The following is an 8,968-nucleotide window of genomic DNA, read 5'->3' on the forward strand; positions in this document are numbered from 1 at the left end:
TGAAGTCTGAGGTGCACCCTGACCTGCCTGGTCAGTTCCCCATAATTAAATATATCACTTTAAAGGCATTAAAATCTTAATTAACCTTCTCTAAGTTTATTTCTTTTAAACACATGGTAGAAATATAAATACTATAACTGACAGGTTTTATGACTTGTGGACATACCACCTGCAGTTCCCTGATCTGCTTGGTGAGGATGGTAAAGCAGACCTATTTTATACAGTCCTCCAATTTCTAGAGATGGACCAGTTAGATCTCAGAGTGGTTGTGTTTCCTCCTCTTCCAGCCAAGTGACTGTTTCCTAGAGGAAAGGGAAATAATTGAAGGACAACCTATGAAGTACCTGCTCTGTGTGTCTGTATAGATGCTCCAGGGACCAGATCACTGAGATGGAGCACTGAACCCAAAATAACATATACCAACCACCCTACAGCAGAGTATAGGAATGTGGGCCCAGGCTGGAATTAGTGCAGCTCCTACACAGCCACCTGTCTGTAGGAGCTCTGTGCTGTCATACACAGTGCTTGGGGCTGTTTTTTATGTAGCTCAAGCAGTGAGTAATACCAGGACAAAACAACACCTGTGCATCTCCCTCCTCTGATGCAACTGCAGTCCAGGACAGCAAGAGAAGGGAAAATGGGTCTTTCCTTCAGCTCTCCTCGGCAGGGATAAGCCATTGAAGCACTCTCTCCAGCCCAACATTTGCAGCACACAGTCCACTTGCTTTGAGCATGTCTGTCTCTTGTGGGGAGGGAGAGTGAGAATCAGTACCCCAATGTGTATTCAGCTGCAGTTCAAAAGAAGTCCTCACTCTTCTAGCTCTAAAAGAATACCTCATGTATAATGAGGAGTATTTAAATATGTCATTTTAAGGACATTAAAATCTTAATTCATCTTCCTCTTAAGACCACGGGTAGAAAGATGAATATTGTAACTGGCAGGTTTTATAGCTGGCAGACATATCATTAGCAGATGATGTCCCAGCTAGGACTGAGGTTTTAGGCAGTTAAACTGGCTAAACTGACTGTGCATGGGTAGCTCAGCACACAGCAGTTGGTATCCAGCCCAAGGGTACAAAGCACCCTGTCACTGGAACTGCTGCTTTCAGGAAGATGAAAGCATGGAGCAGCACCGAGCTGAATGTGGGAATAACATGTTGTTGGGAGAGTAAATATGTATATATGGGCACTGGAAATGGTGGCCATCTTTCTTCCATTCCCAAGGCTTCCAGGAACTGATGTAGCCCTTTTTAACCGATTCTCTTGCTCTCCTGCCCATTGAATTGATCACATAAACACTCTGCTGCCATGCCTGAGGAATACTCAGGGTTGTGGCTAAAACCTCTCCCCCTTCATTGCCTGAAGGGGCCTGGGAGGCTTCTCTCCAGCCTGATCGGAGTCTGTTGGGGCCATATCCATGTGGGACACAGCACCAAGTGAGTCTTTACATCTGAGTCTGGTGGCACTGGGCTGCTCCTGGTGGCAGGATTACTTGCATCAGGGCATGCCTGGGTACCTCTGCTTCCTGTGCATCATGACAAGTGTGGTTACCTCAGGAAAGATAGCTTAATTCCTCATTTGGCTGTAGCTGTGTTTGTAGTCACTTGTATGTCAAAGGCTGGCATGTGGTGGCCATTACCGCTTCCCAAAAATACAGTAACACCTTCTGCTTTTTAAACAGCACTTTTCTGACACAGATTAAATGTGGTCATGACAGGGTGAAAACTGTCAGCCCTTTGCCAGGCAGGCAGTATTACCTCTGCTGCACAGAGAAGCAAGAGCAAAGGGAAATGAAAAGTCAGGTCTTCAGAGGCATTAGGTTGTCTAAAGTGCACTTAAGCACCATCTCTCATTCACTGCAGCTGGAGATAGGTGTGAAAATCCCAGTGACTATTGATTACCCTTAGATGTCTCGACACCCTTGAAAGTCTGGCTCTTGACTTCCAGGTGACTTTATTGTTCACACATAAGTGGCAACTCCAGACACAAAACCGGGCTGAGGGAATGCCTGGCTCTGTGCATCAGCATCTGCAGCACTCTCTCCTGGAATGGCAGTTCTGCAGAGCAATGGTGCTCTTTAGGCCTCGTGTCCTGCCTCAGGTTCACCTTGAGGAAATTATATTCTGGATAGTAAGAATACCCTCCCTCTTCTTTAACAAATGGATGCGGTATTGTTATGTTGTTATTACATACTGATTTATAAAGCTCCTTTCACATACATCACAGTGTTGTATGATCTAATTACAAAACACCTGAGGTGGAATAAGAAGTACCCAGGCAAGAAAATTGAAGCCTGACCTTTAATGCACAGAAGAACCAGAGGTTTGGAGTGAGTGGGAAGCCCAAAATGAAGAAATCCATCAATCCAGAGTGTACACAGGAGCAAGAGCCTGCCTATTATCAAAACTATACAATTAGGAAGTGGCCTGGTGAAAGAATTGTGAATAAAATGGAGAAGCTTCCATTAATCACTGCCTCTTCCATACCTCAAAAGCCCATGGAAATAAGGAGCTGTGCTCTTGACTTTGCTGGTGCACAGATGCCCCCAGACTGAATAATACAGGTTGCTGGTACCAAAGTCCTGCTGTATCACATCCCAAATTCAGTATGTGTGTGATTACTGCTATCCATATAGCTTTGCAATCAGTTTGAGGAAAAAAATATGAAGTATAATTAAAGCACTTTTTTTTTTATTCTGCCTTGATTTTTGTTTCTGTCTTAATTTGGAAGGTTGCAATTCACTTTCCTGAAATCATGTCTTCAATCTTTATAATTAAACCTCATTTAAATATTTTGGTCACTTTCATGAACTAATTATAGTGACTTACAACTGAGAAGCTACTTTTACCTTAAGCCTTTACTTGCAGATGCTTAAAACTTTTAGAAAATAATATCCTTTTAGCTTAAATCTTATGTTTGCAGAGATCAAAGCTGACCTGGGTGTCGAAAACAAGTGTGTATGAGGCCTTTCTGCCTCTTTTCAGAAAAAATATGCAATTTTTCTCATGTTCCTTTCTTTATTACCTTCACAATTACTGCAACTATATTACATTATTTCTCCTGGTATTTAGGGAAGACAGAACATGGACAAGGTAAGGAGGAACCAATGCCTTCAGTAATAAATGTGCTGCACTTTCTTTCTAATACAAGTATTTTTTTTTCTTAGAGTTTGAGGCATTTGAAAAATAAAAAACCTGTAACAGAACGAAAAGGAACTTTTATGCAGGATGGCTGGAAGGGTTCCCTTCTTCATAACCACAAAAGTTTGACTGTTCTGGTCTTGAACCAAAGACTGTTAACCCTGTGCACTTTTTCGTTGTTGTTGACTTTAACAAACCTCACGTGCTAGGTAGTGAATAAACTGCTTAACCTGACTTCTGTGTCATTAGAAAGAGGTTAAATCATCTGACTTTACTGAGGTCACAATAAAAGTTCAAAGTCATACTTGTATTCTTGATTTTTAGAGAGACCTTCAGCAAAAACAAGGAGGAAGGACTGGCTGGCATGCCATCTTTTCTTTGAGATCTGATGTTGTCCAGCACAAGGACCTGACTCTCTAACTTCATTTCACTGTATCTAGAAAGTGGCTTAATACATCTGGAGGATGAGACCTCCCAGTGAACTAATGAGGGTGCACATGGGGGTTCCAAGGGGGTACAGGAAATATTGGTCAGTGAAACAAAACTGCAGTCTATATTCAAGCCTTTTCAACAGCCTCTGCTCAGCTCCAGAGCTGCAGCCTCAGACCAGGTTATCCCAGATGTCCCATCTATTTCCTTCACTCCCCAGGAAGAGTGCCTTTTTTAACCACAGGTGATTCACTGCAGTGCCTCTTTCCCAGTCCCCAAGCTTTGTAGCATCTCTGCCAAATTGAGGAGCTGTCTTGGGTATCTGCCTTTACACTCGAGTTGCCTGACCTAGCCTTACAGGTCCCTTTTAATTAAATAACACTTGACTTGGTTTAGTAGAGATAATAAAAGATGATGAGGATTGTACAAGGTATCTTTACCTTGCCAAGATGATTTGGGAAAGCTGAAAATCCAATCTGTGTGTCTGAAAAATACTTCTGTTTGGGGGCTGGAGGGGAAAAAGGATCTTTGTCTTTCCTAACATTCTCCTCTAGGGAAAATTAAAGGTGTCTAGGGTTTTCTTTGTTCTCCCTCTGCCATTCCATCTTTCCCTTTTTGGCTTCTTTAACTTCCAATCTCCTTTAAATTGCATTAAAGGAATAGGAGAAACAATTTCTTTTTTCTTTTTGCCTTGGAGCTAAAAGCTTCTTCTTTTCTTCACACTGCTTGTTAAATGCGATAGACAGAGTGAAAGCTTCATAAATCATAAACAAGCAGAGGACCTAAATACAAGTGCAAACTGCAAACTGAGAAAAGAGAGACCCCAGCATGCACATTAGGGCTAGCATCAAGCCCACAGTACTTGTTTTAAACTGCACTAGCAGGAGGCAGAGGACATGCCAGCTCTTTGTCTAAGCCAGGAACCAAAACAAAAGCCAGTGGGCCATGACAATCAGTTCAGAAAATAGCTCTGCAGTGTTATGGCCACCGACAGACGCAGATTTTCACTCTCCAGTTTTGTTTATCCATCTATAATGACCACCTCCTTTTCTTTCTGTGCCTCCTTAGAGCAGGATAATGCTTCTCCATTTTTTATCAAGTTGTAATTTGCTCTGGGGTCCCCTGAATGCAGCAGTAGCAACCTCCAAAGCAGTCCAGCAATGAGAAACACTAGACTGTGATGCTAGTTGATCAGCTTGTACTCAGGGTTAATGTTGGGGTTTGTCTCAGGACATCCTGATTTTCCTCATGCCTGCTTACAATGTTATGATCTGTATTGAGCAGGTGATATAGCTGAAAAAAAGAGCAAAAACAATCCACATTGCCTCAGACATAAGCATTCATTGGTGGCAAGCTAATGCAAGACTCAGGAAATTGGCTCCCATTCATCCTTCTGGTGGGACTCAGCCTTCCTATGGTCAATGTTTGTCCTGAGACAAACTGGGCTCTGCTTCTCCATCTTCCTGAGCAAGTCCGCACAAGAAAGGGAGAAGCCAGCTCAGGTAGGGTGGCACATCTTGTCAGTCAAGAATGAGTGTAATGAACAGGCTGGTGTCCTCACCTCCATCTTGAGAGTGCAGGTGTTGCTTACCATGTTTTTCTGAAAAAACGTCTCTTTGTGAGGAGCACTCCTTGACATCAGCAGAGCACATTTCTTCCCAGATGCAGAAGATTCAGTGTGGGTTTGTACTCCTAATGCTGCACTCCTTCTCATTGCTCTAAAAGTGTGACTTCCTTAGTTCCCACCTCTTGGAGATGGAAGCTTTCCAGCCTTAGGTCTGGAAAATACCTTGTCAGGGAGTGGCACTACAGAATCTCATCCGTAACACAGTATACTGCTCACTGATCCCAACTTTATATCCTCATCATTAGCCTTTAAACTATAACAGGGTTTCTCTCTTCACAGTGTGTTATCTAACGTCTTGAATAACCCTTCTATGGGTAGTCTTATCCTTTCCCAAGGGATGGTTTATATCTGTTTATCAACCTACCACTGCATTATATTGTTTATTCTTATACAGTATTACAGTAAGTTAAATAGGATGGATCTACAGTGACATAGACACATTGCTTTGTTCCTGCTGTCCTAATCTAGGCAAATTTATATTTTCAGCTTCAATAATTAAGCTGTTATCTACTGTACTAAAGCATGTCCAAGATTCCTTGGATCCCATTGAGTTGTTTTTAAGAGAAAACCAAAACTGAAGATTGTCTGTTTTTTGATTATCCTAGAATTCAGAAAGGTAATTGTTTTTTTAAAAACAGTACTCTTCATCAGCACACAACATAATTTTGTGTTCCTTCAGCAGTATTTGAATTTGAAAATATACAAAGTTAATTCATTACAATTTAAAAACATGGGTTAACTGGTAAGAATATTTTGCTTTGTTTTTGCATTACTCTCCCTGGTAACTCTTCTGCTGGTGCTTTGCTTTTACTACCGAAAAAGAAGCACCACAGAACAGCTCTCTTTTCCCACCCCATCCCTAGGCAATGGTTGGAAAAGAAACATTTTGTCCTTTGCAGCAAGTTTTCCTTTGTCTTCCTTCTTCATCCTTTTGCAATTTTAACAAACCTGCTTGCTCCCCGCAGGCTGCCTATTTCAGGTACACTCTGAAAATGGTGTGTCTCAATTTTGCTCCTAGAAATCTTGACTTGAAAATTGCTGCTCCTTCCTGGCAGCATCCAGTACAACCTTTAGTAACTGACAAGAGGGGTTAACCTTTGGTCTGGGGAATAAAAAGTTAAAAATCAGTTGCTGTTCTAAAGGGCTGAGTTTGCATCAGGACTTCTACTTTTTTCTTTTAGGAAAAAAACAACCAAAACCAGAACAGATAATCTAATACAGCTGTGGCTGGGAGGAAACAAGACATTTGTAACAGCTTTTAAAGCATTAAAAAGGAAGCACTCTAGGAACAAATACTGTGTTTGTGTTCTGAGGCTAAAACATGACAGTTCTGAAATAAGAGATTTACTGAGTCAGGTTTGATGCCTTAAAATAATGAGAGTAGGAGCTTCCAGGGGAGGAGGGGGAACAGAGTAAGGGTATGTGGCCTCATTTAGAGAAAACATAAATGTGCACAGAGCAGAAAGGAATTGAACATTTTAGCCTTGGTTTATTTTCATGGAAGAAAAAGCTCCGTAATGTTAAACATTTATCAAGATGGCTCTTACTGCTGTGGTCATGCTGCGCCCAGAAGCTGGTTGGGTTCAGAGGATTGAGTCATGACAATGGGATGCTGAATTGTTCCCTGTAGGAAGAGAGACCACAGCCTCCCAGGTAAGGGCAGGAGGAGGAGGTGGAAGAGGATGAGAAGTAGGGCTTTGTGTTCAGTGCCAGTAGAGGCAGAAACTCTAGCTGGGGCTTGTCCTGGGTGCAAGACAGCTGTGCTAAATCCATCTATGTGTCTCAGATCCTACAATCCAGTGAGGCCAGGCAGAGGCTGTGCCCTCAGCCTTTGGACTATACAGACCCTTCTATTTGAAGCATTTCATAAATGCCCATAGCTAAGTCAGCTGTGTCCTCAGCTTCCAGGAGATCCCTATCAGCAAACTGAGGAAAGCAGGCATACCACTGCAGGAGAAAACCTACATCTGACCAGAGTTTTTCTGGAAATGAAATAAAACTGGGACATATTTTTTTGCAAGAGAGAGAGATTTGAATTATTCTTTTCTATTTTCTGAACACTTCTATTGCATTGTTTTGCAATCCACATGAGAGGAGAATGCACCAATGGCTCTACACAAAAATTAAGTGTTCACTTATATGTGTTCACTTCCCTCATTTAGTAATGATAGTCTTGATTCATATCTCCTTTGGTGCTATCATATCAACACAGCATCTTTTTGCATTTGCTAGGAGGGACACGTGAGGAGGCCAGAAGAGGCGAAGGGTTTGTCAAGGCTGTTGTACAAGGTGTCCCAGTTCAGTCATGGCACACACAGTATTTTCATGTCCTTCATAAGGCCACAAAATAGCCATAGTTTGGAAGGAAAGAGAAATTGCTGAAAGGAGTGGTGGATAAACACTGACAGACTCTGGTCCCCCAGAAGCAATGAGCTGTTCAACCATGGATTATGACCACAGCACAGACGACAAGATAAACACAGGATATGAGATTGAAGTAGACATGCAGCATTTAAAAACATCCTCCCAATAATGCTAGCTGCTACATTAAAGTGACAAAAATGCTATTGAAGGAGGGCAAAAGGAAGTTGGAGTTCAATGGACATATACAACTGCCTCATGTATTCACGTGAAATCACATGTGCTGATATCTTTATCACATATTATCATATTTAAGATATTATCAGATGTTATTCTCTGCCTTGCTCTTGTTCAGCCAGAAGCATGCTTTGTATACACACACATTTTCCCACAGAACTTAATTCAGTGCTGTAATGCATAGCACACTTTATGTTCAAGAGACATAGGCTAAATCTTGGCATTGAGGCAATGGGAACTAAAATCACAAGTTAATACCCAAAGTAGTTTAATGCAAACTATATTCCTAGAGCCAGGAGTGATTCAACTAAGCCATGGCAGTCCTGTGATCAGAGATAGTTCAGGCAAACTTTTTATTATCTGCTGTCAAGTCAATGTTCACTGAGTGTGTGAAAAGTACCCTGGAGGAATTGTATTCCACTCCTATTTTGGATGGAAGTAGACAACTTGTTGTTTCCATATAAACACTATATACTACTCATCCTTGGAACAGTCCTGCAGTTCATATTCCATCTCTGAAACATAATTTTCTTTATATCATAGTGATGATGACCAGATATCCTGACACCCTTTCCAAGAAACATGTACCAGATCTTCCATTTAGTATTCTATGCTGAAAATACTTTCAAGTTTAGTGTTACCTTTATGGCCTAGGTACATAAGTGATTTGATGATGACTAAGAGATGGTTCCTGTCAACCAGCTATATTGAATATCCCTGTTCCTCTGGCTTATTTTTAAAGCAACTTTGTCCAGAATAGGATAACTATTTTCATTTTCCACTGTTGGTAGTTGAGTGATGACAGCTGAAAGGAGGCTAGCTTGGGCAGTTAAGCATTTACCACAGCTTGCTCCAATGCTCAGGCAGTAAGTTTTTGAGGAGAAAAGCAGTTCCAGAACACAGTCTGGAGACAGAGATTGGTGTGGGGGGAACAAATAAACCAAAACCCAGCAGAATTTCTTCTTCTGATAGCAAGGGATGAACTTAGATGCCAAACAATCTGAATATAGCTTGAAGTTTAATAGAATGTGGAAAAGTTCAGCTTGCTCATTATCCAAAGCTGTTAAACCCTACCCAGTCATGGGAAAGCAGTTGGAATTGCACTCCTCTTTGGCACCTCCACTAGGTGCCTTTTGCCATTTCTAATATGGGAGCATATTTTACCACATCAAAG

Source organism: Molothrus ater, chromosome 5 (assembly GCF_012460135.2).
Source record: "Molothrus ater isolate BHLD 08-10-18 breed brown headed cowbird chromosome 5, BPBGC_Mater_1.1, whole genome shotgun sequence".
In the NCBI taxonomy this organism is placed as follows: Eukaryota; Metazoa; Chordata; class Aves; order Passeriformes; family Icteridae; genus Molothrus; species Molothrus ater.